Source organism: Heteronotia binoei, chromosome 15 (genome assembly GCF_032191835.1).
Source record: "Heteronotia binoei isolate CCM8104 ecotype False Entrance Well chromosome 15, APGP_CSIRO_Hbin_v1, whole genome shotgun sequence".
Taxonomy (NCBI): Eukaryota; Metazoa; Chordata; class Lepidosauria; order Squamata; family Gekkonidae; genus Heteronotia; species Heteronotia binoei.
The window spans coordinates 5,000,575-5,019,554 of NC_083237.1; the positions used below are offsets into that span (position 1 = coordinate 5,000,575).

At 49.5% G+C, this 18,980-nt stretch overlaps 1 non-coding gene and 1 pseudogene across 1 annotated transcript; one reads left to right on the forward strand and one right to left on the reverse strand.

The window, feature by feature from the left end:
• The window catches only part of LOC132584595 (arachidonate 12-lipoxygenase, 12R-type-like), a 79,626-nt pseudogene that overhangs the window by 28,923 nt on the left and 31,723 nt on the right, over positions 1–18,980 (reverse strand).
• On the forward strand, positions 5,205–5,275 carry TRNAT-CGU (transfer RNA threonine (anticodon CGU)). The gene has a single exon. It is a non-coding gene; the product is annotated as a tRNA-Thr (tRNA).

The window sequence follows — 18,980 nt, forward strand, 5'->3', positions numbered from 1 at the left end:
ACCTTAGCTGACCTTCCCGGATAGAGAGAGGGAAGGGATGAGGGGGGTCTCACCCTTGACCTTCACTGACCTGTGACAGGTGTGTGGTAGAACCAAAAGACCTTGCGGATGTCCTCGAGTTTCCCCCAGGAAAACGGCTTGTCCAAGAAGCCCTTCACCTTGGCCTCGAACATCCTGAGAGGGAGAGACCCTTAAACTATAGCATTGGAGAAAGGGCAGAAAAGGGCAACTAGAATGATTAAAGGGTTGGAACGCTTTCCCTATGAAGAAAGGTTAAAGCACTCTTTAGCTTGGAGAAATGTCGAACTGAGGGGTGACGTGATAAAGGTTTGCAGGATTATGTATGGGATAGGAAAGGTAGAGAAAGAAGTCCTTTTCTCCCTTTCTCATAATACAAGAACTCCTGGGCACTCAATGAAACTGCTGAGCGGTCGGGTTAGAATGGATAAAAGGAAGTACTTCTTCACCCAAAGGGTGATTAACACGTGGAATTCACTGCCACAGGAGGTGGTGGCGGCTACAAGCATAGACAGCTTCAAGAGGGGATTGGATAAACATTTGGAGCAGAGGTCCATCAGGGGCTATTAGCCACAGGCGGTGTTCCCTCTAAGCTGAGTTAGCGTGAGCTAGCTCACAGATTTTTAGCCTCCAGCTCACAGATTTTTGTCTTAGCTCAGGAGGAATGACCCCTAATTTGTGCCGTAGCTCACAACTTTAATGCCAGTAGCTCACAATTTTAATGCCAGTAGCTCACAAATTTTTGCTCACAAGACTCTGCAGCTTAGAGGGAATATTGGCCATAGGGTATAGACGGAACCCTCTGTCTGGGGCAAGTGATGCTCTGTATTCTTGGTGCTTGAGGGGGGGGCAACAGTGGGAGACCTTCTAGTGTCCTGGCCCCACTGATGGACCTCCTGATGGCACTTGGTTGTTTTGGCCACTGTGTGACACAGAGTATTGGACTGGATGGGCCATTGGCCTGATCCAACAGGGCTTCTCTTATGTTCTTATGTGACACAGAGTGTTGGACTGGATGGGCCATTGGCCTGATCCAACAGGGCTTCTCTTATGTTCTTATGTCTGGGGCAGTGGTGCTCTGTATTCTTGGTGCTTGGGGGGGGGGGCACAGTGGGAGGGCTTCTAGTGTCCTGGCCCCATTGATGGACCTCCTGATGGCAACTGGGTTTTTTTGGCCACTGTTTGACACAGAGTGTTGAACTGGATGGGCCATTGGCCTGATCCAACATGGCTTCTCTTATGTTCTTATGTGACCCAGAGTGTTGGACTGGATGGGCCAGTGGCTTGATCCAACATGGCTTCTCTTATGTTTTTATGTGACACAGAGTGTTGAACTGGGTGGGCCATTGGCGTGATCCAACATGGCTTCTCTTATGTTCTTATGTGACCCAGAATGTTGGACTGGATGGGCCAGTGACTTGATCCAACATGGCTTCTCTTATGTTCTTATGTGACACAGAGTGTTGAACTGGGTGGGCCATTGGCCTGATCCAACATGGCTTCTCTTATGTTCTTATGTGACACAGAGTGTTGAACTGGCCTGATCCAACATGGCTTCTCTTATGTCCTTATGAGGGTGGAGGAGAGGTGGAGCTTGGAGCCTTCCTACTTCTACGCACCTTTCCCTCCTGAGCTTCTCCAGGCAGACCCAAGATGCCTTTCTACAGCCCTCAATACTTACGCCATCGTCCCACGCCCAAAAAAGGCGGTGGCTTTCGGGAACGAATACTGAAGGTTGTACTCCAGGGACAGCGCCGTGTCGATGTCAGCACAGCAGGGAACTCCAGGGAGATATTCCTTCCATCTATTCAGAAACGTGGAAAGAAGAACGGTATTCATTTCCCTGACAAAGGACATCCTGGGTGGCTACAGGGAGTCTTTGGCTCCTATCCAGTAGCAGTGGTGGCACGTTCAACCTTCTTGGTGGTGTCTCTCTGCCTGATCTATGGTGGCCCCATACAGTTTTCAAGGCAAGAGATGTTCAGCAGTGGTTTGCCCTCGCCAGCCTCTGCATGGTGACCCTGGACTTCCTTAGTGGTCCCCCATCCAAGTACGAACCGGGGCTGAACCTGCTGAGCCCCATATGAGCCCCGGAGGTCGTTGAGCTCGACCAGGCAGCATCTCCTGACCATCCCTGGCCCATGAGACATCTGGCTTGCCTCGAACAGGGCCAGGGCTTTTTCGGCCCTGGCCCCGACCTGGCGGAATCAGCTCCCTGTGAAGGTTCGGGCCCTTCCAGATTTGTTACCATTCCGGACGGCCTGTAAGATGGAGCTGTTCCGCCAGGCCTATGGCTGAGACGGACAGATGTCCTTATTCTATTATTCCATCTCCCTGCACTGATAGCCTAAAATCAGGCTGATACAGCTGATGCTTTTGGACACCTAGGCTGGGACAAGGATGCCTTAAGTGATATGTCCACTTAAGGCATACTTGAGAGCCAGTTTGGTGTAGCGGTTAAGTGTGCGGACTCTTATCTGGGAGAACCGGGTTTGATTCCCCACTCCTCCACTTGCACCTGCTGGAATGGCCTTGGGTCAGCCAGAGCTCTTGCTAAGTGGTTAAGTGCACAGACTCTTATCTGGGAGAACCGGGTTTGATTCCCCACTCCTCCACTTGCACCTGCTGGAATGGCCTTGGGTCAGCCATAGCTCTTGCTAAGTTGTTAGGTACACAGACTCTTATCTGGGAGAACTGGGTTTGATTCCCCACTCCTCCACTTGCACCTGCTGGAATGGCCTTGGGTCAGCCAGAGCTCTCTTATCTGGGAGAACCGGGTTTGATTCCCCCCTCCTCCACTTGCACCTGCTGGAATGGCCTTGGGTCAGCCAGAGCTCTCTTATCTGGGAGAACCGGGTTTGATTCCCCACTCCTTCACTTGCACCTGCTGGAATGGCCTTGGGTCAGCCAGAGCTCTCTTATCTGGGAGAACCGGGTTTGATTCCCCACTCCTTCACTTGCACCTGCTGGAATGGCCTTGGGTCAGCCAGAGCTCTCTTATCTGGGAGAACCGGGTTTGATTCCCCACTCCTCCACTTGCACCTGCTGGAATGGCCTTGGGTCAGCCAGAGCTCTTGCTAAGTTGTTAGGTACACAGACTCTTATCTGGGAGAACTGGGTTTGATTCCCCACTCCTCCACTTGCACCTGCTGGAATGGCCTTGGGTCAGCCAGAGCTCTTGCTAAGTGATTAAGTGCACAGACTCTTATCTGGGAGAACCGGGTTTGATTCCCCACTCCTCCACTTGCACCTGCTGGAATGGCCTTGGGTCAGCCATAGCTCTTGCTAAGTTGTTAGGTACACAGACTCTTATCTGGGAGAACTGGGTTTGATTCCCCACTCCTCCACTTGCACCTGCTGGAATGGCCTTGGGTCAGCCAGAGCTCTTGCTAAGTGATTAAGTGCACAGATTCTTATCTGGGAGAAAGGGTTTGATTCCCCACTCCTCCACTTGCACCTGCTGGAATGGCCTTGGGTCAGCCAGAGCTCTTGCTAAGTGGTTAAGTGCACAGATTCTTATCTGGGAGAACGGGTTTGATTCCCCACTCCTCCACTTGCACCTGCTGGAATGGCCTTGGGTCAGCCAGAGCTCTTGCTAAGTGATTAAGTGCACAGATTCTTATCTGGGAGAATGGGTTTGATTCCCCACTCCTCCACTTGCACCTGCTGGAATGGCCTTGGGTCAGCCAGAGCTCTTGCTAAGTGGTTAAGTGCACAGATTCTTATCTGGGAGAACGGGTTTGATTCCCCACTCCTCCACTTGCACCTGCTGGAATGGCCTTGGGTTAGCCATAGCTCTTGCTAAGTGGTTAAGTGCACAGATTCTTATCTGGGAGAACCAGGTTTGATTTTCCACTCCTCCACTTGCACCTGCTGGAATGGCCTTGGGTCAGCCAGAGCTTTCATAGAAGCTATTTCATAGAAGCTATTCAGCCAGTATCATAGTGCCCCTGTATAAATCGATGGTGCGGTCTCATTTGGAGTACTGTGTGCAGTTCTGGTCGCCGCACCTCAAAAAGGATATTATAGCATTGGAGAAAGTCCAGAGAAGGGCAACTAGAATGATTAAAGGGCTGGAGCACTTTCCCTATGAAGAAAGGTTGAAACGCTTGGGGCTCTTTAGCTTGGAGAAACGTCGACTGCGGGGTGACATGAGAGAGGTTTACAAGATAATGCATGGGATGGAGAAAGTAGAGAAAGAAGTACTTTTCTCCCTTTCTCACAATACAAGAACTCGTGGGCATTCGATGAAATTGCTGAGCAGAAAGGTTAAAACGGATAAAAGGAAGTACTTCTTCACCCAAAGGGTGATTAACATGTGGAATTCACTGCCACAGGAGGTGGTGGCGGCCACAAGTATAGCCACCTTCAAGAGGGGTTTAGATAAAAATATGGAGCACAGGTCCATCAGTGGCTATTAGCCACAGTGTATGTGTGTATATAAATTTTTTTGCCACTGTGTGACACAGAGTGTTGGACTTGATGGACCGTTGGCCTGATCCAACATGGCTTCTCTTATGTTCTTATCCATAAAAGGGCAGCTGCTTTATGAGCTCTCTCAGCCCCACCTACCTCACAGGATGTTTGTAGTTGGGGGGGGGGGAAGGTAGAGGAGATTGTGACCACTCTGAGAGTCTGAGATTCAGAGTAAAGGGCGGGATATAAATCCAAAATCTTCTTCCATGACTGAATTGCCATCCACGCTGCCTTGAACTAACTCTCTGAGGCTTAACTGTTTTATTTTTAATCTTTTGATCTGTTTTAACTGTTTGATTATTTTTATCTGTTAGATTGCTTATTGTTAGTTTTAATGGTTTACTGTGTTGGAATCTGCCCGGAGCCCACCATGGGAAAGGGCGGACTACAAATTAACAGAAATAAAATAAAGAAATAAAGTAGCTTCTGAGGTAAGGCTATCCAGGTCATGGTGTTCTTTTCAACTCACCCATATTTGTTATGTCTCATCACCAGCTCTTCTCGGCGATGCCTCCGCTCCAGATAATGAGTGTCATCCGATGGAGTCTTGGCTTTATAGGAAGGGGGAGGCACATAAGAATATGAAGAAGCCCCCGGTCTTCCCTTCCCTTCCTCTCTGCTTTCCAACCACCCAAGTTTGAAGAGCGACACCAACGAGTTGGGTTGTTGTCTCTGGATTAGAAAATAAAGCTTCATTCATATTAGGGGAGGGAGGGTGGCTCAGGGGTAGAGCATCTGTTTCGTAAGCAGAAGGTCCCAGGTTCGATCCCTAGCATCTCCAACTCAAAAGGGTCCAGGAAAGTAGGCGTGAAAAACCTCAGCTGGAGACCCTGGAGAGCCGCTGCCAATCTGAGTAGACATAACTGACTTTGATGGACACAGGGTCTGATTCAGCAGGAGGCAGCTTCATATGTTTAGGGGAGGGACGATGGCTCATTGGTAGAGCATCTGCTTGGTAAGCAGAAGGTCCCAGGTTCAATCCCCGGCATCTCCAACTAAAAAGGGTCCAGGCAAGTAGGTGTGAGATACCTCAGCTTGAGACCCTGAAGAGCCACTGCTGGTCAGGGGAGGGACAGTGGCTCAGTGGTCGAGCATCTGCTTGGGAAGCAGAAGGTCCCAGGTTCAATCCCCGGCATCTGCAACTAAAAAGGGTCCAGGCAAGTAGGTGTGAGATACCTCAGCTTGAGACCCTGGAGAGCCACTGCCAGTCTGAGTAGACAAGACTGACTCAGATGGACCAAGGAGGATCTGATTCAGTAGAAGGCAGCTTCATATGTTCATATCAGGTTGAATTAATGAACCGATTGCATTGATCTACATATTAATAAGACCTTTTCTTCTTCGGCCAGCACCATAGGGTTTTCTAAGTTTGCCATTGCTTGCCTCTGTGTAGCAACCCTGGACTTTTCTTTGGTGGTCTCCTACTCAGCCACTAACCAGAGCAAACCCTGCTTAGCTTTGGAGAGCTGATGGGATTAAGATCGATTTCACACTCACCTTACGCTGCTCTAACGTTCGTCTTCTCAGCGCAGCTTCCTTCCGATTTCCCACTATCTGCCCCGGGGCTGCAGGAAGGATCAGCATTTTCGTGCAGCAAACAGAAACTGGGTTTTAGCGGATCCTCGCTGCAGCCCCAGGGCAGATAGTGGGAAATCGGAAGGAAGCTGCGCTGAGAATACGAACGTGAAAGCGGTGTAAGGTGAGTGCGAAATTGGTGTAAGCTAGGCTGGGGCCTCCAGGCCAGAGCAAAATAAGTTTTAGCACTGTAGAAAAATAACTCCTTAGAGGTATTCTCACAGAACTTACCTCGGAGCGACGTCCCTCTTCACCGCGCAGCGTCTGCGCGGATTTCCCACCAACTGCTCTGCATAACCAGGAAGAGCCGCGGCTTTTGCGTCGCTAACGTAAACTGGTTTTTAGCGGTTTACATCTGCGACGCAAAAGGTCCGGCAGTTCCTGGTTCTGTGGAGCAGTTGGTGGGAAATCTGCACAGACGCTGCGCGATGAAGAGGGACGTCGCGCCGAGGTAAGCTCTGTGGGGAAACGCCCCTTGTTTTGTCTTCAGACTTTGCGACAAGGGAGCCGAGAGAGGAGAGCAGCAGGCAAGCATAGCACCCAACTGGGCTCATGCGCCTGTTTCCTTGCCAGGATATCTGAATGCAACCCGGAACTCTTCACAATTAAGGCGCAACTAATCCTGAATACTGGACTACACAACACACTTTTCTCAGGTATGATCCGGGGGTCGGGGAGAAAAGGGGTGGCACAGGAAAAAAATCCCAGAAAGAAAAGCAACCTGTGCCTACAAATAACACTTTACACACTCTTTAAGTAGAAATATTCAAAATATTTTTTACAGATGCACAAGCATCAAAATGAACAGTGTTACAACAGTACAATATATAAGCACAGTATCCCACGAAGAGCAAGCCAATTTCACTGTGTGACTCTGAAAAATTCTCACTCTTTAAAAGGTTGTAGAAAGTCCAAAATTAAATTCAAGTACCGAGTCTGTCTACAAAAGCCGGCTCATCATTTGCCTTCACATATGAACATATGAAGCTGCCTTCTACTGAATCAGACCCCCCTCGGTCCATCAAAGTCAGTATTGTCCACTCAGACTGGCAGTGGCTCTCCAGGGTCTCAAGCTGAGGTTTTTCACGCCTACTTGCCTGGACCCTTTTTAGTTGGAGATGCCGGGGATTGAACCTGGGACCTTTGCTTACCAGGCAGATGCTCTACCATTGAGCCACCCTCCCTCCCCTAATATGAACATATGAAGCTGCCTTCTACTGAATCAGACCCCCCCTCGGTCCATCAAAGTCAGTATTGTCTACTCAGAGAGCCAGTTTGGTGTAGTGGTTAAGTGCGTGGACTCTCATCTGGGAGAACCGGGTTTGATTCTCCTCTCCTCCACTTGCACCTGCTAGCATGGCCTTGGGTCAGCCATAGCTCTGGCAGAGGTTGTCCTTGAAATGGCAGGTGCTGTGAGAGCCCTCTCAGCCGCACCCACCTCACAGAGTATCTGTTGTGGGGAAGGAAGGTAAAGGAGATTGTGAGCCGCTCTGAGACTCTTCAGAGTGGAGGGCAGGATATAAATCCAATATCTTCATCTACCTCACAGGGTGCCTGTTGTGGGATGGGGGGAAGGTAAAGGAGATTGTGAGCTGCTCTGAGACTCTTCAGAGTGGAGGGCAGGATATAAATCCAATATCTTCATCTACCTCACAGGGTGTCTGTTGTGGGATGGGGGGAAGGTAAAGGAGATTGTGAGCTGCTCTGAGACTCTTCGGAGTGGAGGGCGGGATATAAATCCAATATCGTCATCTACGTCACAGGGTGTTTGTTGTGGGGGGGAGGAAGGGAAAGGAGATTGTGAGTGCTCTGAGACTCTTCGGAGTGGAGGGCGGGATATAAATCCAATATCTTCATCTACCTCACAGGGTGTCTGTTGTGGGGGAGGAAGGGAAAGGAGATTGTGAGTGCTCTGAGACTCTTCGGAGTGGAGGGCGGGATATAAATCCAATATCTTCTTCTTCGACTGGCAGCGGCTCTCCAGGGTCTCAAGCGGAGGTTTTTCACACCTACTTGCCTGGATCCTTTTTAATTGGAGATGCCGGGGATCGAACCTGGGATCCCCAGCTTGAAACATCACGTTTCGCTGAATGAAGCTTTTCCCAGACAACAGAGATCAATTCCCCGGGAGAAAATGGCCACTGAGGTCCGTGCTCCTCCCCAAACCTCACCCTTCCTGGCTCCTTGTCCAAATCTCCTGGAATTTCCCCACCTGGAGCTGGTAACCCTAACGGCAGGGCCTCTTGAGTGTAGGCCAAAACAGACTCACCTGAGCCTTCTCTCAAGGAGACGGTGCAGTAGCCCTCGATCCATTGGTAGCAAGGGAAGTAGTAGTACTCCCCGTGCGGGGACGTCACCTGGACAGAATTGCAGAACCAGCTGCTCTCGGGAAAGAAAGAATATGGGTCCTTATGCAGCCGGATCAGGAGGATTGGGCCCAGGTCATGGTCACAAGCAATTTCCTGGTCGTCTACCTGTAGGGGAAGTGAGAAGAAAGCCTGTACATCTGGTACACAGACACACAAAGCTGCCTTCTACTGAATCTGATCCCCCGCCTAGTCCACTGAGATTGGTATTGTCAACTCAGACTGGCAGCGGCTCTCTCCCCAGGGTTTCAGGTGGAGGTCTTCCACATTGCCTTTTTTAAAACTGGAAATTCCAGGGACTTGCATGCAAAACAGAGGTTCTTCCACAGTGCCACAGTCCCTCCCTACAAAAGCCCAGGACTTTCAGATTAGGAGACAGGCACACTTCCTATGCTGCTAAAGAGGTAGGGTTGCCAATCCCCAGGCCAGGGCAGGAGATTCCTCTAGCTTGGAGGCCCTCCTCCAGCTTCAGGGCAATCAGAAAGTGGGGGAGGGAAATGTCTTCTGGGTGCCCCATTAATCCCTATGAAGCTCAATTCTCTCCCCGAAACACCCTCCAAGTTTCAAAAAGATTGGACCGAGGGGTCCAATTCTATGAGCCCCCAAAGAAGGTGCCCCTATCCTTCATTATTTCCAGTGGAGGGGAAGCATTTAAAAGGTGGTGTGCAGTCCCTTTAAAGGTGATGGCCAGAACTTCCTTGAGAGTTCAATCGTCACAACCTGGCTCCTGGCTCCACCCCCAATGTCTCCTGGCCCCACCCCCAAAGTCTCCAGGCTCCACCCCTAAAGTCCCCAGATATTTCGTGAATTGGACTTGGCAACCCTATTAAAAGAGGCTTCAGACATCTGTGGCTGCACTTCCTAACTGGAGGAGTCCTGCCTAAATAATAAATAAATAATAAAAAGCTTGCCAACCTCCAGGTGGCACCCGAAGATCTGGAATGAGCTTTGGACTAGGGAGAGCAGTTCCTCTAGAGAAAAGGGCTGCTTTGGAGGGTGGAGTCTGTGGCGTTAAACCCTGCGGAGTTTTTTCCACTCTCCCCCCAACCCCATTCTCTCCAGGCTCCATCCCCAAATCTCCATGTATTTCTCAACCCAAAGATGGCAACCCTAGTTTATCGGAATCAGTAGTGTTTTCTCTGACACAGTAGTGTTCCGGGGCCTTCCGCATCATCTCTGGCTGCTGGATCCTCTTAAGTGGAGATGCCAAAAACTTTACTGGGGACCTTCTGTGTAAAACGTGGGCCCACTACCACTGAGCCACAGCTGTTCCACTCGCTGGATCAACATCTCTCCCGTGAGATGAAGGACACGAACTTTACTCCTAAATGGCTATACTTCTGTTATGTCACCAAAAAGTCTGACATACACGTAATCTACAAGATACTAAAATAGGGCTGGGGAGGCTGTTTTGTGAGGTAGAGGTACTGTAGGTCCACTGCTATAGTACCATATTTTCAGCATAGCATCTAGATCCTCACCTCAAAACACCCTCCAAGTTTCAAAAGGATTGGACCAGGGGGTCCAATTCTATAAACCCCCCCAAAAGGTGCCCCTATCCTTCCTTAATCCAAATAGAGGAAAGGCATTTAAAAGGCGTGCGGTTCCTTTAAATGTGATGGCCAGAACTCCCTTTGGAGTTCAGTTGTGTTTGTCACAACCTGGCTCCAGGCTCCACCCCCAAAGCCTCCTGGCTCCACCCCCAAAGTCCCCAGATATTTCTTGAGTCGGACTTGGCAACCCGACTGCTGATGCAAAAACAGCCGGTCTGTAGGAGATAGAAGACTCCACATCAGAGAGCGTAAAAGCGTTCAATCAGCTATGTGAAGACAACAGTAATGGTTTTCTGGAACAGGCCAAAAAAAGTACCTTTCGAACATACAAGGCATATCAATTGAGCAGTGTAAATCCTATAAATATTTGGGTATAACCTATGCAGAAACTCTGAACTGGAATATCCTTCTAGCTCTGACCATGTGGCTTGCTTAGAGTTGGGAGTGAGCAGTGAAGTGGCCAAGTTTGCGGATGACACTAAATTGTTCAAGGTAGTGAGAACCAGAGAGGATTGTGAGGAACTCCAAAGGGACCTGTTGAGGCTGGGTGAGTGGGTGTCAACGTGGCAGATGCAGTTCAGTGTGGCCAAGTGCAAAGTAATACACATTGGGGCCAAGAATCCCAGCTGCAAATACAAGTTGATGGGGTGTGAACTGGCAGAGACTGACCAAGAGAAAGATCTTGGGGTCGTGGTAGATACGGTAACTCACGGAAAATGTCAAGACAGTGTGCGTTTGCAATAAAAAAGGCCAACGCCATGCTGGGAATTATTAGGAAGGGAATTGAAAACAAATCAGCCGGTATCATAATGCCCCTGTATAAATCGATGGTGCGGTCTCATTTGGAGTACTGTGTGCAGTTCTGGTCGCCGCACCTCAAAAAGGATATTATAGCATTGGAGAAAGTCCGGAAAAGGGCAACTAGAATGATTAAAGGGCTGGAACACTTTCCCTATGAAGAAAGGTTGAACCACTTGGGACTCTTTTGCTTGGAGAAACGTCGACTGGGGGGTGACATGATAGAGGTTTACAAGATAATGCATGGGATGGAGAAAGTAGAGAAAGAGGTACTTTTCTCCCTTTCTCACAATACAAGAACTCGTGGGCATTCGATGAAATTGCTGAGCAGAAAGGTTAAAACGGATAAAAGGAAGTCCTTCTTCACCCAAAGGGTGATTAACATGTGGAATTCACTGCCACAGGAGGTGGTGGCGGCCACAAGCATGGCCACCTTCAAGAGGGGTTTAGATAAAAATATGGAGCAGAGGTCCTCGCATTATAAATCTTTATCTCTCAGGACCCCAACTGGTCACAGAGTACATTTGAGTCTTCCAGCATGGAGAAGGGGCAGGAGGCGGTGCAGGGATCCCCTCCAAACTTGCCTTGAGCAATGCACCAGTGCCAAAAGATCAAAATGACTCCACCTACGTTACTGAGTGCTGTAGATTCTGGAGTCCCATGGTCTTGTTACAGTCTGCCTTATCCTTTCTCAAACAGCTGCAAGCAGCTGCAGGGATTCTGCTACAGCCCTGAGTCAGCTGTAAGCTGAGGCGTTGGATGTCTGCCCAGGGCCACTTCATGCCTCCTCTCTGCACCCAGGACTTATCTTCCCTTCCCATCACATTCCGTTACAACCCCGTCTAGGTCATACCCATGTCACTGGAATGACACAGCGACTGTGTACTTAACTGTGAGCAAGAGAGAGGGAGAAACTCCGGTGTGACGGCTTTTGACTTCCTGTCATCTTCATGTTATAGAAATGAGCTGTTTCCCCAGGGGAAAATGCCTGCTTTTGGAGGGGGGACACTGCCACAGGAGGTGGTGGCAGATACAAGCCTAGCCAGCTTTAAGAGGGGATTGGATAAAAATATGGAGCAGAGGTCCATCAGTGGCTATTAGCCACAGTGTGTGTGTATACATATATATATTGGCCACTGTGTGATACAGAGTGTTGGACTGGATGGGCCATTGGCCTGATCCAGCATGGCTTCTCTTATGTTCTTATGGGACACAGAGTGTTGGACTGGATGGGCCATTGGCCTGATCCAGCATGGCTTCTCTTATGTTCTTATGGGACACAGAGTGTTGGACTGGATGGGCCATTGGCCTGATCCAACATGGCTTCTCTTATGTTCTTATGTGACACAGAGTGTTGGACTGGATGGGCCATTGGCCTAATCCAACATGACTTCTCTTATGTTCTTATGTGACACAGAGTTTTGGACTGGATGGGCCATTGGCCTGATCCAACCTGGCTTCTCTTACGTTCTTATGTGACACAGAGTGTTGGACTGGATGGGCCACTGGCCTGATCCAACATGGCTTCTCTTACGTTCTTATGTGACACAGAGTGTTGGACTGGATGGGCCACTGGCCTGATCCAACATGGCTTCTCTTATGTTCTTATGTGACACAGAGTGTTGGACTGGATGGGCCACTGGCGTGATCCAACATGGCTTCTCTTATGTTCTTATGTGACACAGAGTGTTGGACAGGATGGGCCATTGGCCTGATCCAACATGGCTTCTCTTATGTGACACAGAATGTTGGACTGGATGGGCCACTGGCCTGATCCAACATGGCTTCTCTTATGTGATACAGAGTGTTGGACTGGATGGGCCACTGGTCTGATCCAACGTGGCTTCTCTTATGTTCTTATGTGATACAGAGTGTTGGACTGGATGGGCCATTGGCCTGATCCAACATGGCTTCTCTTATGTTCTTATGACACTATGGTATTATGCCATGCGGAGGCCCCTCCCATTACCTTCCCCTGGCTCCACCTTCAAAGCTCCAGGAACTGCCCAGAACTGGTGACCTTAAGCAGGGGAAAGCTGGAGATTCTCAGACTAACAAGAGAAACTGCTCTGAAAAAGTATATCGGCAGTACACCACTAAAGAATCTTAGACCTCTCAAAAATATCTCTAATAGGTGGTTTTAACCAGACCAGAGGTGGCAAAACTTGCTGAAGATAAGAGCCACACAGAATAAATGCCAGATGTTTGGGAGCTGCAAGACATGAACATCAAATGTCCGAGAGCCACGACATGATTGTCAGATGTTTGAGGGAAGGAAGGAAATAGATGGGGAGAGAGAGGTAGAAAGAAAGCAACTTCAACTTGAAATGCCTTCTCCAAGCTGGCTAACAGGGCAGTGGGGACTTCAAGAACCACACAATACGTGTGAAAGAGCCACATGCAACTCCCGAGCCACAGTTTGGCCACCCCTGAACCAGACCAAATAGTCTTTCTGTAGTCATTTATAATGCCTTAACACTGTCTGAATAACACACATGCATATATACCATCACGTGCCAGAAGAAATGCAAAGCATCAGCAAACCACAAAGTCCATACATTTTACGCCTCCACAAAGGACTGATTGATGCCAGGTCATAAGAATTCTTCAACGCCTTTTTGTCAAACACAGAAATGCAAGACGTAGATGTCAGTTTAGGCAGGTAATAACTGTACTGTTTCACACTTAGGACATCCAGATTTCCACAGGATGATTCCAAGAATTAATAGGCTGGAAGTGAGGAGGACCTAAAGAACCTCTTGTTGAGGGTGAAAGAGGAGAGCACAAAAGTAGGCTTGAAACTCAACATCAAAAAAACGAAGATCATGGCATCCGGCCCCATCACACCTTGGCAAATAGAAGGGGAAGACCTGGAAGTAGTGACAGACTTCACATTTCTGGGATTCAAGATCACTGCAGATGGTGACTGTAGTCATGAAATTAAAAGATGTTTGCTCCTTGGGAGGACAGCTATGGCGAACCTGGGCAGTATAATAAAAAGCGGAGACATCACCCTGCCAACAAAAGTCTGTATAGTCAAAGCGATGGTATTTCCAGTAGTAATGTATGGCTGTGAGACCTGGACCATAAGGAAGGCTGAGCGCAGAAGAATAGATGCTTTTAAGATGTGGTGCTGGAGAAGACTCTTGACGTCCCTTGGACTGCAAGAAGATCCAATCAGCCAGTCCTAAGGGAAATCAGCCCTGACTGTTCCCTGGAAGGTCAGATGCTGAAGCTGAAGCTCAAATCCTTTGGCCACCCAATGAGAAGGGAGCCCTCCCTGGAGAAGATCCTGATGCTGGGAAAGACAGAAGGCCAAAGAAGAAGGGGACGGCAAAAGATGAGATGGCTGGACAGCGTTACTGATGTAACAAACACGAATTTGAGCAGGCTTCGGAGGATGGTGGAAGACGGGAGGGCCTGGCATGACTTAGTCCACGGGGTCGCAAAGAGTCGGACTTGACTATGTGACTGAACAACAACAACAACTCCCAAGAACTTTAGGCTGACACACCTCCTAGGATCAAGGTCACATTTCTGTGCTTGTTTGGAACCATTTAGTTGGACTTTTCCACACTGGAGCTTCATAAATGACATAACAGCATGTATGCTATAGCTCATCTTGAGGAGCAGAAAGCTTCAAGGCTGAGAAAAATTGAAGTGGCGCAAAAGGCACAAACAAGCTTCAGGAATCTGCTCATTTGGCTCAAGCAATGGTGCAATTCCTGCCTGCCCTTCTCACCTGTGATTGGGAGAGGCGGTGGCCCAGTGATAGAGCATCTGCTTGGTAAGCAGAAGGTCCCAGGTTCAATCCCCGGCATCTCCAACTAAAAAGGGTCCAGGCAAGTAGGCGTGAAAAACCTCAGCTTGAGACCCTGGAGAGCCTCTGCCAGTCAGGGGAGGGACGGTGGCTCAGTGGCAGAGCCATCTGCCTGGTAAGCAGAAGGTCCCAGGTTCAATCCCTGGCATCTCCAACTAAAAAGGGTCCAGGCAAGTAGTCCATGGAAAACCTCAGCTTGAGACCCTGGAGAGCACGCTGCCAGTCAGGGGAGCGACGGTGGCTCAGTGGCAGAGCATCTGCCTGGTAAGCAGAAGGTCCCAGGTTCAATCTCCCGCATCTCCAAGTAAAAAGGGCCCAGGCAAGTAGGCATGAAAAACCTCAGCTGGAGAGCCACTGCCAGTCTGAGTAGATGATACTGACTTTGATGGACCCAGGGGCCTGATTCAGTATAAGGCAGCTTCATAGGTTCATATATATATGTTCACGTATTCACCTGCAGGCTGTAATCTCAGTGGCTGAACATGCTGCTCTTACAGATGAATGCCGACAGTAAAATTGACAGCAGAATTGATCCTTGTCATCCCTTTGGCTTGGCGTTATGCAAGGAACACTGCAAGCCCTGGTAGCGTTATCTGTTCCTTTGTGACGTTGATGCTTCCAATGGAAACACTTGTGTACAGTCAGATATTCCACTTCTCTGCTTTGTGATTTTCGGTTAGCTTCTGGTCTACATTTTGGCATAGGCCAGTTTAGTGTAGTGGGTTAAGAGTGCGGACCCTAATCTGGGAAACGGGTTTGATTCCCCACTCTTCCTCATGCAGTTGCTGGTGTGACCTTGGATCAGCCACAGTTCTCTCAGAACTGTGCTCTCAAGAGCAATTCTCAAAAGAGCTCTCCTAGCCCCATCTACCTCACAGGACGTCTGTTGTGGGGAGAGGAAGGGAAGGGAAATTGCAAACTGCTCTGAGACCCTGAGTGAAGGGCAGGGTATAAATCCAATATCCTCTTCTTCCTCCTCCTCCATAACAGGCCCTAACCTGGATGGCCAAGGTTAGCCTGATCTTGTCCAATCTCAGACGCTACACAGGATCAGTCCTGCTTAGTACTTGGATGGGAGACCACCAAGAAAGTCCAGGGCTGTATGCAGAGGCAGGCAACGTTTCTGAATGTCTTCTGCTCTAACTTAGATGTCCCAGACTACTCAAATTTCATCAGGTCTCGGAAGCTAAGAAGGGTTGTCCCTAGTTACTTCTTGGGTGGGAGACCACCGAAGAAGTCCAGAGTTGCCACGCAGAGCAGACCATGGCGAACCACTTCTGTTTGTCTACCTCGACTCGGATGGCCCAGGCTAGCCCAGTCTTGTCAGATCTCGGAAGGTAAGCAAGGTTTGGCCTGATTAGCACTTGGGATGGGAGACCACCAAGGAAATCCAGGGTCGGTATGCAGAAGCAAACAATGGCCATCCACCTTTGCTTGTCCCTTGCCTGGAAAACCCCAAGGAAAAGGAAAGGTCCCCTGTGCAAACACCAGTCATTTCTGACTCTGGGGTGACGTTGCTTTCACAACGCTTTCACAGCACGCTTTTTACAGGGTGGTTTGCCATTATCATCTACGCTTTCCCCCCAGCAAGCTGGGTCCTCATTTGACCGACCTCAGAAGGATGGAAAGCTGAGTCAACCTCGAGCCGGCTACCTGAACCAGCTTCCGCTGGGATCGAACTCAGGTCATGAGCAGAGAGTTTGGACTGCAGTATTGCAGCTTTAAACACTCTGTGCCACGGGGCTCTTAACAAATGTGGAAAGGAAAGGTCCCCCTGTACAAGCACTAGTCATTTCCGACTCTGGGGTGACGTTGCTTTCACAACGTTTTCACGGCAGACTTTTTACGGGGTGGTTTGCCATTGCCTTCCCCAGTCCTCAACACTTTCCCCCCAGCAAGCTGGGGACTCATTTGACCGACCTCAGAAGAATATAAGGCTGAGTCAACCTTGGGGCGGCTACCCCGAATCCAGCTTCTGCCGGAATCCAACTCAGGTCGTGAGCAGAGAGTTCAGACCACAGTACTGCAGTACCGCTGCTTTACCACTCTGCGCCATGGGGCCGCTGTAAAAACCCTGAGGGATCCCCATATATCATCTACAACTTGACAGCCCTTTTCCACACCATCCACTATATAAGAGGTCTTGTCTTCATTATCACATCATTGCTGAGTTTCCTTGGGTGTCCTTGAGGAGCGAAATTTCAGCCTCGCTGTCCTCTGATCCCTCAGCAAACACAGAATTACTGGCACCAGTCACTCAGGATTTGGGGGCGGCGGTTCCTCTGATACAGCAAAGCCCTTCTTTCGTTATGTCGATTGCCCAACCTGGTCTCCTGATGCTACCTCAGTAGGTGTTAATTGTTGGGAGATAATCCTTGATATTTCTCAGGCATCAGGAAAAGACCGAGAGAATTGTTTGTGTGCTCCGAGGTGCACGCCCTCCCCTCGAAGATAGAAGCAGAGCACGTTGCACCCGCCTTTTGAAGGATCGAATTGTGCAAGATTAATCTCTGACGGTAAAAAGGATAGGAATTTAAAACACGCACCAGTCCAAACCCATAAGTGAAAGCCAACTTTGGATGCTTCAAAAAATAATTTTGGTGAGAAGCTGGTGCTCATCCAACTCCTCAGAGTCCTCTTTCTTTCCTTCCTCCCTTCCTCCCCTTCCCTTCCCTTCCCTCCCCTCCCCTCCCCTCCCCTTCCCTTCCCTTTCCCTCCCTCCCTCCCTCCCTTCCTTCCTTCCTTCCTTCCTTCCTTCCTTCCTTCCTTCCTTCCTTCCTTCCTTCCTTCCTTCCTTCCTTCCTTCCTTCCTTCCTTCCTTTCCTTCCCTCCCTCCCTCCCCTCCCCTCCTTCCCCTTCCCTCCTTCCTTCCTTCCCTTCCTTTCCTCCTTCCCTTTCTCTTTCTTCTTTCTTTCTTTCTTTCTTTCTTTCTTTCTTTTCTTTCTTTCTTTCTTCTTCTTTCTTTCTTTCTTTCTTTCTTTCTTTCTTTCTTTCTTTCTTTCTTTCTTTCGCAGGGAGCCAGTTTGGTGTAGTGGTTAAGTGTGCGGACTCTTATCCGGGAGAACCGGGTTTGATTCCCCACTCTTCCACTTGCACCTGCTGGAATGGCCTTGGGTCAGCCAGAGCTCTGGCAGAGGTTGTCCTTGAAAGGGCAGCTGCTGTGAGAGCCCTCTCCAGCCCCACCCACCTCACAGGGTGTCTGTTGTGAGGGAGGAAGATCAAGGAGATTGTGAGCTGCTCAGAGACTGAGATTCAGGGTGGAAGGCGGAATATAAATCCAATGTCGTCGTCGTCTTCTTATATTCCGCCCTTTCCTGTAAACGGGCTCAGGGTGGATCACAAGATAAATTAAATAACTGTTTAAAAATCTACAGATTAAAAACCAAAAATAAAGTCAGCATGTCAAGAAGCAATAAAATAGACTACATCATCGGCGGCAAGGGTACATTCTACAGATTAAAACAGCTACCGGCCCAAGAATGTAATGTAGACGGTAATAATAAAATAGCATTATATCCCAGCATACTCTCAGAGCAGGGAAGGCAAAGTGGATTGGAATAGGACCCCTGCTGCCTTAACCAAAGGCCTGGCGGAATAGCTCCATTTTGCGGGTCCTACGGAATGGTAATAAACCAAATAGGGCCCGGTTCTCTATGGGGAGCTGAGTCCACCAGGGCAAGGGCCAAAAAAATCCCTGGCCTTGGTAGAGGCAAGTTGGACATCCTTCGGGCCAGAGATGGTGACTCAGAAGGTGTTGCGTGCCAGATCACAGCGATCTCTGGGGCGTATACGGGGAGAGGCGGTCCTGCAGGTATGTCAGTCTCAGGCCGTGCAAGGACATTTATTATTATTATCAAATGTCAATACCAACACCTTGAAACGGATCCGATACTCAATGGGCAGCCAGTACAAACTGGCGCAACACCGGCCAGATGCTTGCCCAATGCCGTATTTTGCAACCAGCTGAGTTTCCGGACCAGCCCCGAGAGCGAGCTGCGCAGAGCTCCCTTCTCTGTCTATAACAGTTTCTCCTGCCTCCGAGACAGTCATCTGACTTTTCACTGACCTTCCGGTAGCTACACTTTGTCAGTGTTCCGCTGCCGAGCTGCAGCGGGGAGAAACAGATCCGACCAACTTTGCCCCTGGAGGAAGAGGGGCCCTGTTTGACCACCCCAAACGCTACACTATTGACAGGGCCAACTCTAGACTCTCTGGCACCGGTGCACCCTCCCCCCACACTAATAACATCACCAAGTCACCAATTCTGTACCCCTAGAAGGCCAGCGCCCTAGGCAATCTCCTAGTTTGTCGAGTGCAGGGCCAGCCCTGATTACTGAACTGTGACCCTTACAATTGGCACATGTAGGCTTCCAC